Source organism: Anser cygnoides, chromosome 2 (genome assembly GCF_040182565.1).
Source record: "Anser cygnoides isolate HZ-2024a breed goose chromosome 2, Taihu_goose_T2T_genome, whole genome shotgun sequence".
NCBI classification, from domain to species: domain Eukaryota; kingdom Metazoa; phylum Chordata; class Aves; order Anseriformes; family Anatidae; genus Anser; species Anser cygnoides.
The window spans coordinates 101,030,805-101,044,869 of NC_089874.1; the positions used below are offsets into that span (position 1 = coordinate 101,030,805).

Here is a 14,065-nt window from a genome sequence, read left to right on the forward strand (position 1 = left end):
ATTTACTGTTTATATGTAGTACATACCTTCTTGTTGTGCTTTGTCATGTAGAAAATACAGACCTCTAGATCCCCATGTTATTCCTAATTATACAGTCCCTGAAATTATCACCAAATATTACATAATCAGTCAGAAAAGACACAATTTCCAGAGCTTAGCCCTTAATCTTATTTCTTAATTTCTTCCCACTATTCCTGCAATTCTTTTTCTTGTCATATTGTGACTGCAGCATGGCTTTGACTAAACTCTGCACTCTCTCAAGTGCTTTGCATTTATCTCTTGACACCCTGTGGCCCGTGAAAGTTTCTTAAATCAGCAGTGGGAGCATTTCAATAGTAAGAGTAGAAGACCTAAAAGCTTCAAGTTGAATTCAAATGAGCAGTCCGGCACAAGTATTTGCACATCTAGTTAAATTACCCTGTAGTTAAACCACGCAACGTGACTTTTGCTCTTACTGTGGTCACTTGCAATTGTTGAGGTTACTGGAAAAAAATCTAGTAAAAAATGACATGCTTCAGTGTCAAGAAGTTGGGTCCCTCTGAGTGACTGCAGTTTAGGGCTCAGAGCTGCAATTGAGTTACTGCAGTTTAACAGGTTACCATGCATCAGCTAAGCTGCAGAAACAGTCCGTGTGTGTCCTCTTCGCCTTTGACAAATGTAAGGTGATATGACTTAGTTTAATCTATTTTCATTGCAGGCTAAATTGAATTACCTCATATTTATGATGGGCTATAAGGGCACTCAAAGAGAGTTATCTAGGTTCAACTGATCTCTGGTAACTTGCTTAGCCATGGTAGCCTGACTGTGGGTATAAACCCTGAGCCACCTTGTGCTCGTAGGAGAGAGCTGACGTGACTTCAGTGGACACAGATTTATAACTCCTGATGAAGTAGTTTGGGATGTGGTCAGCCATTGACAGAATAGCTGGAATTGGCTTTCAAAGGCATAGAGATGTTGGCAGGGTGCTTTTTTGATGGGTTTTTGATCCTGGACCATAGTTGTCTTCCCTGGTCTTCAGAGTCTCTATTGGTTTGAACTGCAGAAGCACAGAGGCTTGCTTGCCTTTCCTTTCTTCCTCTTTTTTTTTTTTTTTTTTTCAGGTAGACATTTGGGATAGAGTTGGGCTGATAGCTTTAAGTCCCTGTGGGTTTTCTGTGAGGGTGCTTTGGTAGAGTCAATTAGCTTTAAATTTGGTTGTTCTGCCATAACCTAAGTATTCTAAATTTAAATGTTAAGTGTTGCACTGAATGTTTAAATAATTCTAAAAGCACTTGGAGCATGGGATAAGTGCTGTAAAAATCTAAATAAATGAGTAAATTAGTTAACAGCATATGTGGTAATGCAAACTGCTACATGTGTGCAAAGAGACAGAGCTATGCTTGAAATGGTTGCCAGAGTTTAAATTTCCGTGCTACATGTGAAACCTCTTTGCATTAGCAGGGTGCTTTTTTTTTTTTTTTTTGTAGCATTTAGCCTACTGTATAACTGGGAGAAGAAGATGAAGTTGGCAGTTTAGACTGTCAAACAGAGTTTTCAGCTCAGCAGCAAGGTTCAAAGAGATTAATCTGAACTCAGCTCTTTAAGTTACTGATCTCGTACCAGCTGGGTTTGTGGCATTAAGATGTCAATAGTACAACAGAATTTAACTAACAGTTTCATCATTGACATCATCTTTTCAAGGTACAGATGATTGCCTCCTTACATACCAAGACATATTTCTTTAGGACAGGACTCTGTATGTTTTCACACGGGAGGGAGACTAAGGAGAGGGAGGTTGTGAGAGTCTTGAAGTGAAGCTAATTAGAAAATGTCCTAATTCATAAGTGGCTTATTTAATCAGGTTCCAGCAAAAAGGTGCCCATTTCCACCTGGCACAAAAAGCTTTTTTTTTCCTTTTTTTTTTTCTCCAAGTCCCTCTCCCTTCTTTCAGCTGGCACCAAAACAAAATAGCTAAGGTAATAATAAACTGCCCTATGTGTAGTGGCTTTATTATTTTTAATGGTTCAACCTTGAATGGAGTAGCAAAGCCTCTTGGAAGGGCAGGAGGAGTTGATAATGGAGTTTCTTCAAATCAATCCCCCTCCCCCCCAACTCCATACAATAATTATTAATCAAGGGTAGGTGGACTGTCTTCTCATGAGGCTCTTTTGGTAATTCCCTTGGTCCAACGTAGGCTCTGTGTGGTATTCAGACTCGGTGAAGACGTCATTGATTTGGCAGTCTGATCACCAGTGTTCTTTTAAAAGGGCAGGAAAAAAAAGATGAAAATACTAAAAGGAAAAAAAAAAGTGCATCTAGTTTAAGGATTTGAGAGATTATTTCAGTGGGTAGATGATTTTATTAATGAAACAGACTTTTGGCCTATTCTACTTACAGGATTGGTCTCTTGTCAAATGGGCTTTGCTACTGTCCTTTGGTGCTGAGGGGCATGGTGGGGGATGCAAGTGGAGGGGAGGATGATAGACTTTCAGGGAAAATAACTAAAGCAATGCCCAAATGTGAAATGGTTTTCTTTACCAAATAATGATACAGTGAATTTTGACTTAAATGTTCTCTAAAAGCTTCCCCCCCCCCCCCCCGCCCCGCCCCGTGCTGTAGTGGCTGCTGCACTCCCTTGAAATGCTGTGCCTTTGAAGGAAATCACAATGTAATCCTTTGGTTAGGCACGTATTGTCCCTTAATGACAGGCATTACATTTGCACAGTACCATAAATCAAAGCTACGGGGCTGTTTTAAATAGGCTGCAGATGCATGTGGAGGTTGGCTCTCTAAGTGGCACTTTGCTGGAGGAAGAAGGGGGGAGCTATCCCACCACCGCCTCTCCAGGTAGAGTGGAGCCAGCTTGAGGGGGTGCCCATTGCCACAGTACGTTCACCTCACCTGGGATTTAGCTCTACATGAAGACCTGTTTAGCAGAAGGAAATGCTTTTTGACTGCAACCTCTGAACGGTTTAATTGGGATTTAACTGTGCCTATTTTTTCCACTCCATGTGGGAGTCTGGAGGTCTGTTTACAAGGTGTGTCATATCCTCTCAACCCGAGTCCTTCTCCCCCCTCCTTTCTTTTTATGTTCTGGACAAATAGGCAGAAAGATACTTTTAAAGCAAATGTGTGTAGAAAAACCCACAATTACTGTCCCTGATTTTTCTGTGAAAACTTTACAACAGCCGTACTGAAAAATCTTCCCCTAGCCCTCCTACTCCTTCTAAGAGAACGAAAAAATCCATCAAATTAACACATCAATGAGTTGATTGTAATCTCCAGGGTTCAGTGTAGCACTTTCTAGCCTCTCAGACAGGAGGCCAGCATGATTTATCAATGCAAACCTAATAGCATCAATATGAATCTAACTAAAAATCAATATTTCATTACCAAATTGTTAGTGAGAATGAAGAAAAATTGCCAGAGTCAGAGCATTCTCTAGGGTAGGAGCATCTGGAGTTCAATGTGACAAGATGAGTGATGCATGACTCGGGGCCTGGGGAAGGACACTGGGAGGACAGGCCACTACGTAAGGCCGAAGACTCACGAAGAAAGCACTTACTTTTTTTTTTTTTATGCTTTCTCTAAGAAGAAAGAAAATGTCTGAGAAGGAAAAATGGAAGGCATGCTGTTGTTTACTAAAACTGATGCAAAGTAGCTCAAACAACTGAAATGAACAGACCAGCCTCTTCTGTGGACGCCTATACAGAACTGGGTTTCACAGCAGACAAATGGGGAAAATAAATTCAGTGGTCCAAATCCTGATTTCAGCTACAAAGGACTGAAATTTATAATAGCTTGCACAGTGGAAATACTTTGGTTTCCTGTCCTATGTAGCTGAAATTGGATTTGGTGACCTTACTCTGGATTTTATGAAATTTCAGATTTGTGGTGCGTCTCAATAGATTGCAATTGAAATGTAGACTGAAATCTGCTATCAAGAAGGCAGCAGTGCTCAAAACAGTATGTTTGCTTAAAAATGCATCCCAGCAATTAATGTACTTTTTATTTAAGGAAACAGAGCAAGAACTGCATGGAACAGTGCCAAAAATAGATTCAAAGCATAACTTTATATTGCATTATGTCATCGGTCTATTCTGGCAGCACGGTTAAGATCTTGCATACAGAGCTGTGGAAAACGAATAACAAAAGCACTGAAATGTAACTTTTATTCAAGTTTCTTAGCCTTGTTTTTACAAAGGTTCAACATATATTGGCAGATGATTGGTTGAAATTTTTGTCTTGGTATCTTTTGTTCACTTAGGATGTCTGAAAATTATCTGAATATAGAGCAGCTCCTGTACTATTTAGCATTTCTGTTGGTTTGGGTTGGGAACAAATATGCCATGAGACTTGTGGAGCTCTCAATATCTGTATTTTATATAACTTTTAATCTTCTGTGGGGAAAAGTAGGAGGCTTTCTGTGAACTTTAAATCCACAACTCTGGAATCAGGTTATGGGTGATCCTCTCAGCTTTTAGCTTTCAAAGAAAAAGCATTGGGAAAGAATGGTCAAAAAATGCATTCCAAAGGCTTGGAAACCAGAAAGAAAACATCATCTTTTCTCCCAAACTATTCTGAAAAGAAAAAAAAAAAGTACTAGTTACTCTTTTTTTTTTTTTCATTAAAACTGCAGAGGACAGTTCTGAGGTTTCTGTAGTTCTTCTGTGTCCTCATTTGGCTAAGTCGCTAAGTCTACTCCAAACAGCTCAAGTAAAGTCATTCCTGCTTTTTTTTTTCTCTTTTTTTTTTTTTTTTTGTGGGGGTGGGGAGAGAAATTCCAGGCAAGTTGAATGTATTGCTCAACAAAATTTGTCCTAGTCCTTGTGTTTGCAATTCTGGCAGGCTGTGATACATCAGTAATCTCTAATTCCCTTACTCCCTAAGAACTGTCATTATTTTATGTATTGACTAATACAGTTGTCTCAGGGTAAATTTCCCCTGAAATCGAAGTTTACTTCTTGCATTAGAAGTGAAGCCTACTCCCTTTTATAACTGACAGACTCCTTTTATAACTTTGCATTTATTGGAGGCAGTCAAACTAGAAATGTATGGAGTTTTTTTTGTTTGTTTGTTTAGTTTTATGTTTTTGTTTTTAACGAGGTATTAACTGTACTTTAAACTGAGCAAATAGGAAGACCAAATACCTATTTGATGATTTCATTTTTTTTTTTTTCTGGAAGATGAGACATGAAGGTATCAGTAAACAGAAAAGTCAGAGTCTTTGTAAACAGGAATGCCTTGAAAGCACTGATGCCAAAAAAGCTACTATTTTGTTTCCATTAAGATTTTATGCAGGCCCAACCACCGAATGCACGTAGTATTTTATATGAATTTAGAGACGTTCTAATAGATACTTTGCAATACAAAAAGAAAACACAAGGTTTAAATAGGCTTGCCATGTTAACTGAAAACACCCTTAAATCAATTTTAATGAAAAGGCATAAATAATACCACCTCATTCACCTCTCCAAGCAGCCCAACAAACTTTTGAGGAATAAATCAGTTTCTTTCTTTATTGTTTGTTCTCTCATGGTTTCCACTTCATACCCCTCTTCCTCTATAATATCTGCTCATGTCTCTTCTGCTATAATTACAATAAGGTTTGGTTTCTATTATATTTTAGAGTTTGAAATCAAGCCTTTTGACTCCATAAATATAAATGAATTATTGGTGGAAAAAATAGAGACAATAACTTTACCGGCATGCAGAGAACAAATGGGAACAAACATAAGATAGAAGTCAATTGAGATGTTCATTTTTTGTTTATTAAGAATTTTCATTTTTATTAATTTACATTTCCCACGTTGTTGATAGTGTTGTTCTCATACATGTTGAAATTTTACCTGGCGTGAGTCTGAAACTGAGTGACTTCTTTGCTGCAGGTGAACTGGTTGAAAGCAGAAAACAATCAGACTAATTTGGGTATACAGTCAGGACAGAGTCTTGAATATTCACTACACATTTTTTGGAAATACTGTACTGTGCAAATCCTTGCACTCAGACTGATTCATACCATCTGCCAGCCAATCACCCTTAGTGATCAGTGAGAAACAACTAAAATAATTAGAAATCTAACATCCATAACAGTTTCAGGAACTGCTAAACTTAGAGGGGGAAAAAAAAAAAGAAAAAAAGGAAAAGGATCCACTCTTAAAAATCATCTTACATCAGCAACTATGCAATGTTTTGATGGAAAGGCTTAACTTCATTGCAGTACCTTGCATAATCATTTGCTTCAGTTTTGCAAGGGGAAAATTCCATTGGCGCTCATATCACAGAGGCTGAGTGATAATGGGGTATGGTAGAAGACAGCTACAAGATCAGAACAAAAACACTTGAATCCCAAGCAACCCCAAAACTGATTGCTTCTACTATTTGGGTCATGTTTGTATCTGCTTAGCAGTGGCACTGATTTCCTAGGCGCATTACAAACTGGGAGGCTCTATCAGTGTGCTACAGTTGGATGGTGGGCAGTCAGGGGAACCCCTTTTGCTTGTGCCTCTCTGCTGCCTGGCTTCTTCATTTCCAAGATGTGGGAAGGCAGAAGAGCATGGGCTATTTCTGAATTCAAGTGCTGGCATCACCAATGTGTGAGAACATGGCAACCAATTAAACTGCAGGCACTTTATTTCTCATTACGTCAGAAATGTGCCTTCTGCTTACCTTCAACCTGTGCCTTTTTGACACCAGTGTATAGGCTAAGCACGTAAGGAAGAATTATCTCCTTAGCCTTTCATTGGTTTCAGAACAGTCCGGTTATGACTGTGGTCACTCTTCTCAGAGAGATTTGAACATTTGACATTTTTGTTCTTGTGGATGTGCATGGAAACTAAATACTGGGCCTATAAGCTGGAGTGAATGAAAAGATGGATTTATTTTTTCAGTTACAACTGCTTGAAATCTGTGGGCACAGAAAGCTTCAATTGAGATTTTCCCTTCTGATTGAGGGAGGAAATCTAGTATCAGAAAATGCAGGGAATCACCTATTTAATAATAACAGCTAATGATAGATATTGAAAGCTACAGTGTGACTTAGAGCCATGCCCTGCAAGGGGTAACTTGTAGTCACCCTACTCATTCAGCACTTGTTATCTGCTGTCATGTTATCTGTAAACAAAAGCTGGGTTCACTTCATTCAGTCTCTTAAGTCTCTTTGCCTTCATTCCCTTCGTTCCACTCAGTAGAAAGTGAATGGACTTTCTGGCTTCTGTTGTTTCAGTGCTATGCTTTCAGCTCCTTGAAATCAGTTTTTGTTCACTTTAGCTTTTTGAATCTTTTTCTCTCACTTCCGTCCTACTCTCCTCCCCTTCACCCTGTCACCTCTTCATATTCCATGTTCCTTCCAACCTCTTAAGTTTAGATTTTTGTTTTATATCTTTTGGTTCACTCATAGTTTTGACCTTCTGGTTGAATTCTTGGTATTCTAATTTGATTCCTTGATTCTAACCAGCAGTATCTGTGGTTCTCTAACCTGACTTTTTAGTGTTGCCTGGGAAGTGGGTAGGAAACAGGCCAGCTGAGAAGCTTATTCTCTATAATGAATATACGTCATGGTATACTTGATAGAGTCCTTGATAGGACTCTCTTACAGGAGGAGTAGCTAAGTAGTAGCTAAAACATCGTGTTCTGTGCAGAGTAAACACTTTGGTTCATTGCCAAGTTCCTGTTTGATTATAAAGAAATTGGAAAGGGACATCCATCTAGGTCTAATAAGGCAATTGTTCATTTATTTAGGGAAAAAATAATGAGGGGAAAAAATGCTATTAGAATAGTTGATACATTTGGCATTTTATGTATTAATTTGCATATCTTGTGGGTAAAATAGACACCTGCTAAATGTATGGTGTTACTGATGGTAAAAATGGATTCTTTTCACAGGTTTGTTCTTTACAACCAAGCAGGCTTAAGAATTTTGCGATTTACATAACACAGCATAAATTGTTTCACAGTAAATCTGCTTAGCAACTTTATTTATGGAAGAATGACATGTGCATTTTCTATGACACCTAATACTTTGGGTCTTTATTTTGACAAAATTGTGGTTTTGCTCCCTTTTCCCCCAGCTGTTTATAGTTGAGACTCATTTAGAAGTTTGTCTAAAAGGTAAGTTCCATTAGAATTCTGTTATAGTATAGATTTTTGTGTTTAAAGTATTAATGTGTGGTATTTCTACGCAGTGCTTTTTATTTATTCTTTTCCTGTGGGCTTTCAGATGCAAAGTAACATGAGATCTGGCCTTTTAAAAGTATTTAATTGCTGGGATGGTGAATCTGTCATGAAAAATCAAGCCACTTTTATTATTTTGGTGACAGACACTCTTTTCTTCCCATTTTAGACATACATCCATGATTCCAGGTCCCTTCTCCATTGGTGCATAATAGGCTTACTATTTGTATTGTTGCAAGACTCAGAGTTTATATTTGGGGTCTGGTTGTGCTAAGCGTGGAAAAAACAATGAAAAGACATTAATTCCTGATCTCTCTGGTCTCTGACCTGTAGAAAAATCTTGCCTTTTCTTCCTGTACTTGCTTCAAAGTTTCTGCTGCCGTACAGCTAGGTGATGTGCTTCAAAGTGCTACCTTGCACACAGCTCACTTGGAAGAACAAACTAATCCTAGCAGCAGTTTCTCCAGCACCCTGAGGCTTTCTTTTCTGCCTGTCTTCTCCATACACAACCGGCTGATGTGTACGCACACACAAGTGTGCATGAATAGCTGCCCGTGTTCTCCCCAGCTTGATGTAGCCCAGATATGTTTTCTTTCTGGTTGGATGCTTACTTGCCTTTTCTTTCTCTCTCTGTGCTTTTTGTCAAATTTCTCCTGTATTTGAGGCAGGTCACTGAATAAGCTAATAGTGGGACTCTGGTGGTTATAAGCTCATGTTCTTGAGTTGTTCTGTTGAACTTGGTTGTGTTATTTGCTCTTTTGACATGAGAAGGCTTTTTCCAAGGGCTTTGGAAGGTCTCTAGTGGTTTGCCATCTCCTTACAGGTACTTTGTATATTTGTCTTCAAGGATGACTTATCTTCTGGAGCACTGAAGGAATTGAGTTCTGCCGAAGAAATTATTTATGAAGATTTTCCAAGTTGCTCAGAGCTTCAGATGGAGGAGGTAGTAGTAGAAACACTGTACTGAGAAAATCCTCTGACCATTCTGGCATGGATTAAGAAGGATTCTTTTCTTTCTTTCCTTCTACTCCATTCTTCTATTTATTTATTTAAATCTTTTTATTTATTTATTTATTTAAAATATTTACTGAGATAGACCCAAGTCTCACCCACAGAGTCTTTTCTAAAAAAGCAATAGACTGTGTCAGAGGCTCCTTTTTCATGATGGGGTGAATTAACCAGTGCTAAGCACAGTGCTGCACTTCTGCATGTAGCTAAATGATAAACTTAAAACCCAGACTGGTCCTTCTGACCCACAGCCAGCTGTAGAACTGCTTGGTTTAGGCAGGTGTGACTGCACAGTTGCATGCAAGTGAAGGCCTTGCTGTTTTGCTGCACTTTCTAGATAGTTTACGTTGTTGCAACTTCTTTGCTGCTGTCTGAAATTTAGCAGGGAGCAACAAATTCTACTCTGCTGTCTTTCGGTAAACACTCCTACTAATGGATGTGTAAGGATGGACTTTGCATGGAGATTCTAAGTCAGAAATGAGATGGTTCAGGTAAATGATTTATCCAATACTACTACTTGCTGGACTTGAGGGGAAAGCTCAAGATTTCTGTACTAGAGCAACACTTAATATTCTAGTCTGTGTGGTCTGAATAATGTGGTGTGTAAGTTTACAGTGTAAAGAGGAATAGGCACTTTCAGTTCTACAGATGAAAAATGTTTTAAGGGCAAAGTATCTTTAAGAGACTCATTAACTGACAAGAGGATTGGATGATTTGTTGATCTGGAAATAAGGCATTAGTCTAAATTTCAGAGAGACACAGAGTAATCTACAATTGTGGCCCTTATTTTCTTTGTTAACTTAGGCATGCCACTTTAACCATAGTGCTGCCCACCTTGAAGACTATTTTCTCCATGTCAGTGTTGCACAGCTTGGAGCTTTCTTTATCATAATTAGTATTTACTCCCTTTGTAGGAAGCTGTTCTTAGGAAAGGCAAATATCTTTCCTTTCCTCCTAATTTACTGGCTTCTATAAAACCCTGACTGGGAGTCCAGAGATACAGGAGCAGGAAGGCACGTGCAATGCTGGGGACACATTTTCTGTAGAGAGAGAAGACCATTTGCATACAAAATGAAAAAGACCATACATGCTATATTGGTAAGACTCTGCTGCAGGAGGTAATTTTGTGATGTAAGCACCACATCTGAAGTATTTACTGTCCTTGTGGACATAAATTAAAATTTAAGCAGAATTGGCTCAAACCTCCACCCTTTAGGTGTGATAAATGGCATATATGTGTTCTTTGCAGCTTTTAAATGGGAAATATTTTTAGACATGACATAGTCTGTGTGTTCGAAATAAAAAAACCTACAATGGACTACACAAGACATAGACTCTTTGTCAGACTTTCCCCCTTCTCTGCTTCTCCTGTTCAGTAGTGCTGTCCCTGCAACATACCTGCATATCACATACCTGCATCAGCTCATGTGCAACTCCTCAGTTTTCTGGGCACAGATAGTGCAGAATGATTTGAAATGAAAGTCCCTATCTACGTACAGAAATCTGGAAGCTTTGCTTGTGTGAAGAATGGTTAAGAGAAAAAAAAAAAAAAAAAACAGGCAGAAACCTTCTACTGTACTCTGGCATCTATATGCTTAGCTCCAAATTCAAAATGAGGGAGAGGAAAAAACAAACAAACAAAAAAAAACCACTTCCAATTCATCTTAATAAGATGACCATAAGTTGGCAAGTCTTTATTTTTAGTACTCTCTACTCCAGCATCCTCAGATAGGAGTCAAATTGTTGGCACAGAAACATCCACTTTTCTTGGTCTCGTTCCACTGTGCTTCCAGTATTAGCTTGAGGACTCTACACAGGATTAATCTAAAGGGGGGAAAAGAAAAAGCATTAAGCAAAGCAGTAAAGATAATTAATCTAAGTTTAAAAGAGATGCTTTCCCCTTCATCTGCCATTCCTTTGCTAGAAATGTGCAAACATTTTTTTTTTTTTTTTTTCCTACAGTGGGAGGCTGAGAGGTGTTGCTTGCTTTACTGGAATATAGCTTTCTCCCCACACCCACATCATCTCCTCTCCACTCTATTTGCCCCAGTCTTAAGGGCTGTCATCAAGGACTGCCTTATATGTTACTGGAGTTCACTGTTGTCTCACGCTAATCTCAGATACAAGCTAAGGCCATCAAATCAACCATGTGCAGCTTTGCAGTAAGTCTGGGAGGACTCCACGCCGTTCTAAGTTTTTCATCCTTTTTAATTTTTACCTTTTGGTCTTGTTTTGTTCATGACATATTTATGATCAGCAGGGTTGTGATGAAAAGTCTTTATGTACACACATGCAAAAATCACGGCTATACTTTTTTATTTTTTTTATTTTTAATGATATTTCATTCCAACAAGCTCTTTCTATCTAGCCAGGGCTCTGCTTAATTAGATATTTAAATGATTGGAGCAATGCTGTTTCTTTAACTTCTAACTGCGACAAACACATACGAAACATACTGTTGGCGGCATTTAATCAACAGCAGTCAATTTATCATTTTCACAGTTTTAGTGAGTGGTTATGAATCACTAAAATCACAGGTATTGTAGATGCAGCGTTGTGGCACTATCATTAACAAATATACAGTGCACAGAGGGATGACTTGGTAATTGAGTGGGACTAATAAGAATACATCATTTAGCTGTGTGTGACAAACTGTGCCTCAAAACACAAGCATGGAAAATTCACGTTTTGCTTAATAAATAAATTACACAGCCAATGTATTATACATAATTTGTGTCCTCATGGATTTGAATGATATATAATGCATGGTCCAAGTCATTTATTTATTAAGACTAACTATATATATTGTAGGTGGGGAATTTCAAACTCTAGAGTAAGATCTGCATAGGTAACTGTTAGAACTACTGAGTTTGAGCAGCAAATGAGGCTGTGCATATGGGGAACTGCAAACACAGGCAAGAGTTTCTAATGTTATGAGCTCTAGTGTCTTTACAAACTTCACTTTCCACCATTAATTTGAGGGATAAGAGGAGTAAAGTTGAAGTCTTGCTGGAGAGGTTGGTTGTGTGCTGCTTATTCAGTGAAGGAAAACAAAGCATTGCCTCAATAAAAAGAAAATACTGATTGAGGCAAGGAGCATTGCTGCAGTGGGGTAATAATCAACAATTTTCTGTAATGTTTTGGAAGAAGCAGTTTTACACTTGTGGACTTCTAGGCCTGTTGGCCAATACAAAAAAAAGTTAGCAAATAAAACAATTTGCTTCTCTTGAGCACCTTGGAGTAACAATAGAGGAATATTTGACCTACAAATGCTTTCAGAATCATTTTCAATAGGTGCCCTAATGTTTTTCAACTAAAATGCTCTGCCGCTGATCTATAGGATTTTGTTTCAAGACTTCCAGATTTCTCTGAATTTTTCTGGTGCCTATCAACTCTAAAGTATCTGTTTGTTTTCTTCTACCTGGCTGACTGAAGCATAGTATCTTGTAGGACCTTTTTTTAAGTTTAAACATGTTCTAAAAGGTAATCTGTTAAAGAATGTTTTTACTTTTAAAATTGATGCTGTGAATTTCCAATTAAAGGAAAAAATAAGCAGTAAATAAATAGCTCCGACTAACTTGTATTGAATGACTATTATTTCAGGTTCATGTTGTAATGTATACAGAGATTCAACAATTTCCACCTTGAGTTTCCTCTGAAACACTGTATATAGACTGCTTAAATCTGCATGTAAACAGGTTTCTACATGGAGACTAGAACCCTTTTTTTTTGACATTGGTGGAAAAGGTTGCCATGTTAAAAAGAGTATGCTGTATGAAACCACTGAAAGTAACCTAGGCTAATCAGTCAGAGTGGAAAGTACCAGCTCTGGGAATACTGTCAAGACTGACCTCTCAGTGGTTAATTAAAAAAAAAAAAAAAAAAAAATCTTCTGCTAACCTACACCATGTCTGTGATTTTGTTGCATTTTTTAATATTTGTAACAAATTTGAAACCTTGCCATGACTTAAAGCTGCAGAAGCTTTATCCAGATCAGAATTTCATTGGCACTGCAGAGTTGTCTGTTTTCTGTTTGCCCTTTGGAAAACAAACAAACAAAAACAACCAAGCAGATGTAACTCTTTCTTTGCATCCAGTTTTGGCATAAAATTAAGCTTCCCAAGAGGATATCTTCTTTGAATTTGTTTTGAGTATGTCAAGACTGAGATTCACTCAACAGACAACCTTGAGCTATTGCAGATTTGCAGGCAGTTAATAGGTAAAAGTTGATTGTTTCAGGTAAATTTTCTTTCTCTGGGATTTTTTTATGCCTATAATTTAAAGTGAACTGAAAAAAATGAAAAAGTTGGATAGAGAAGAAACAAAACCTTACAGAACTAACTTGCCTCACTGGGCATAGTTTCCCCGTTGAATCTGCAAAACAATGTATGTCAACTTTTGATTTATTCCTGGTAGGAAAACTTCCACAGTGTTTAACATTGCTTTGGATGGTTTTTGGTCAGCTGTTACTGAAAGACAAAACTGGTGGCATAATCCTTCACAAAATGAGCACTGGTAGCTGTCAGCTTTCTGTTAAATATCCTTAAATATCATTCTAGGGATATGTTCAATGCAGGTATTTTCTCATTTAAAAAAAAAATATTCTTGGTCAAGAACTGCGATTACTTTAGCTGAGGCTTTTCACAGCTGAAGGGATCACAGAGACATGATAACATCCTACCATATCGTTGTGCAAAGAGCACCACGTGAGGGGAAGTATCTTAATATCTACCACAATTTTCCCTCCATTTCAAAAGTGAAACCAATGAGAAGTTTAATCATGTTGATCTATTGTTGAGTATGAGTAAATGGATAATATGAATTTCCTAACTTCCTGGAAAATAAGAGCACATGGCCTTTGGGAATTTCACAGCCTGGTTGTGTCTTGTGTCAGCCCACAGGTGTC

The 14,065-nt window shown here is 38.1% G+C and overlaps 1 long non-coding RNA gene across 8 annotated transcripts in view; it reads left to right on the top strand.

Moving 5' to 3' along the window:
* LOC125184730 (uncharacterized) overlaps positions 1-14,065 on the top strand; it is a 60,512-nt gene that overhangs the window by 6,539 nt on the left and 39,908 nt on the right. For 3 of the 8 annotated variants that reach the window (XR_007169112.2, XR_007169108.2, XR_007169106.2), the window contains exon 2: positions 8,999-9,097. The exons of 3 other annotated variants lie outside the window; for them this stretch is intronic. This is a non-coding gene — a long non-coding RNA (uncharacterized lncRNA). Of the gene's footprint in view, positions 1-8,974; positions 9,098-14,065 lie in introns of all 8 variants that reach the window. 2 more of the 8 variants (XR_007169111.2, XR_007169109.2) reach the window with 2 other exon arrangements.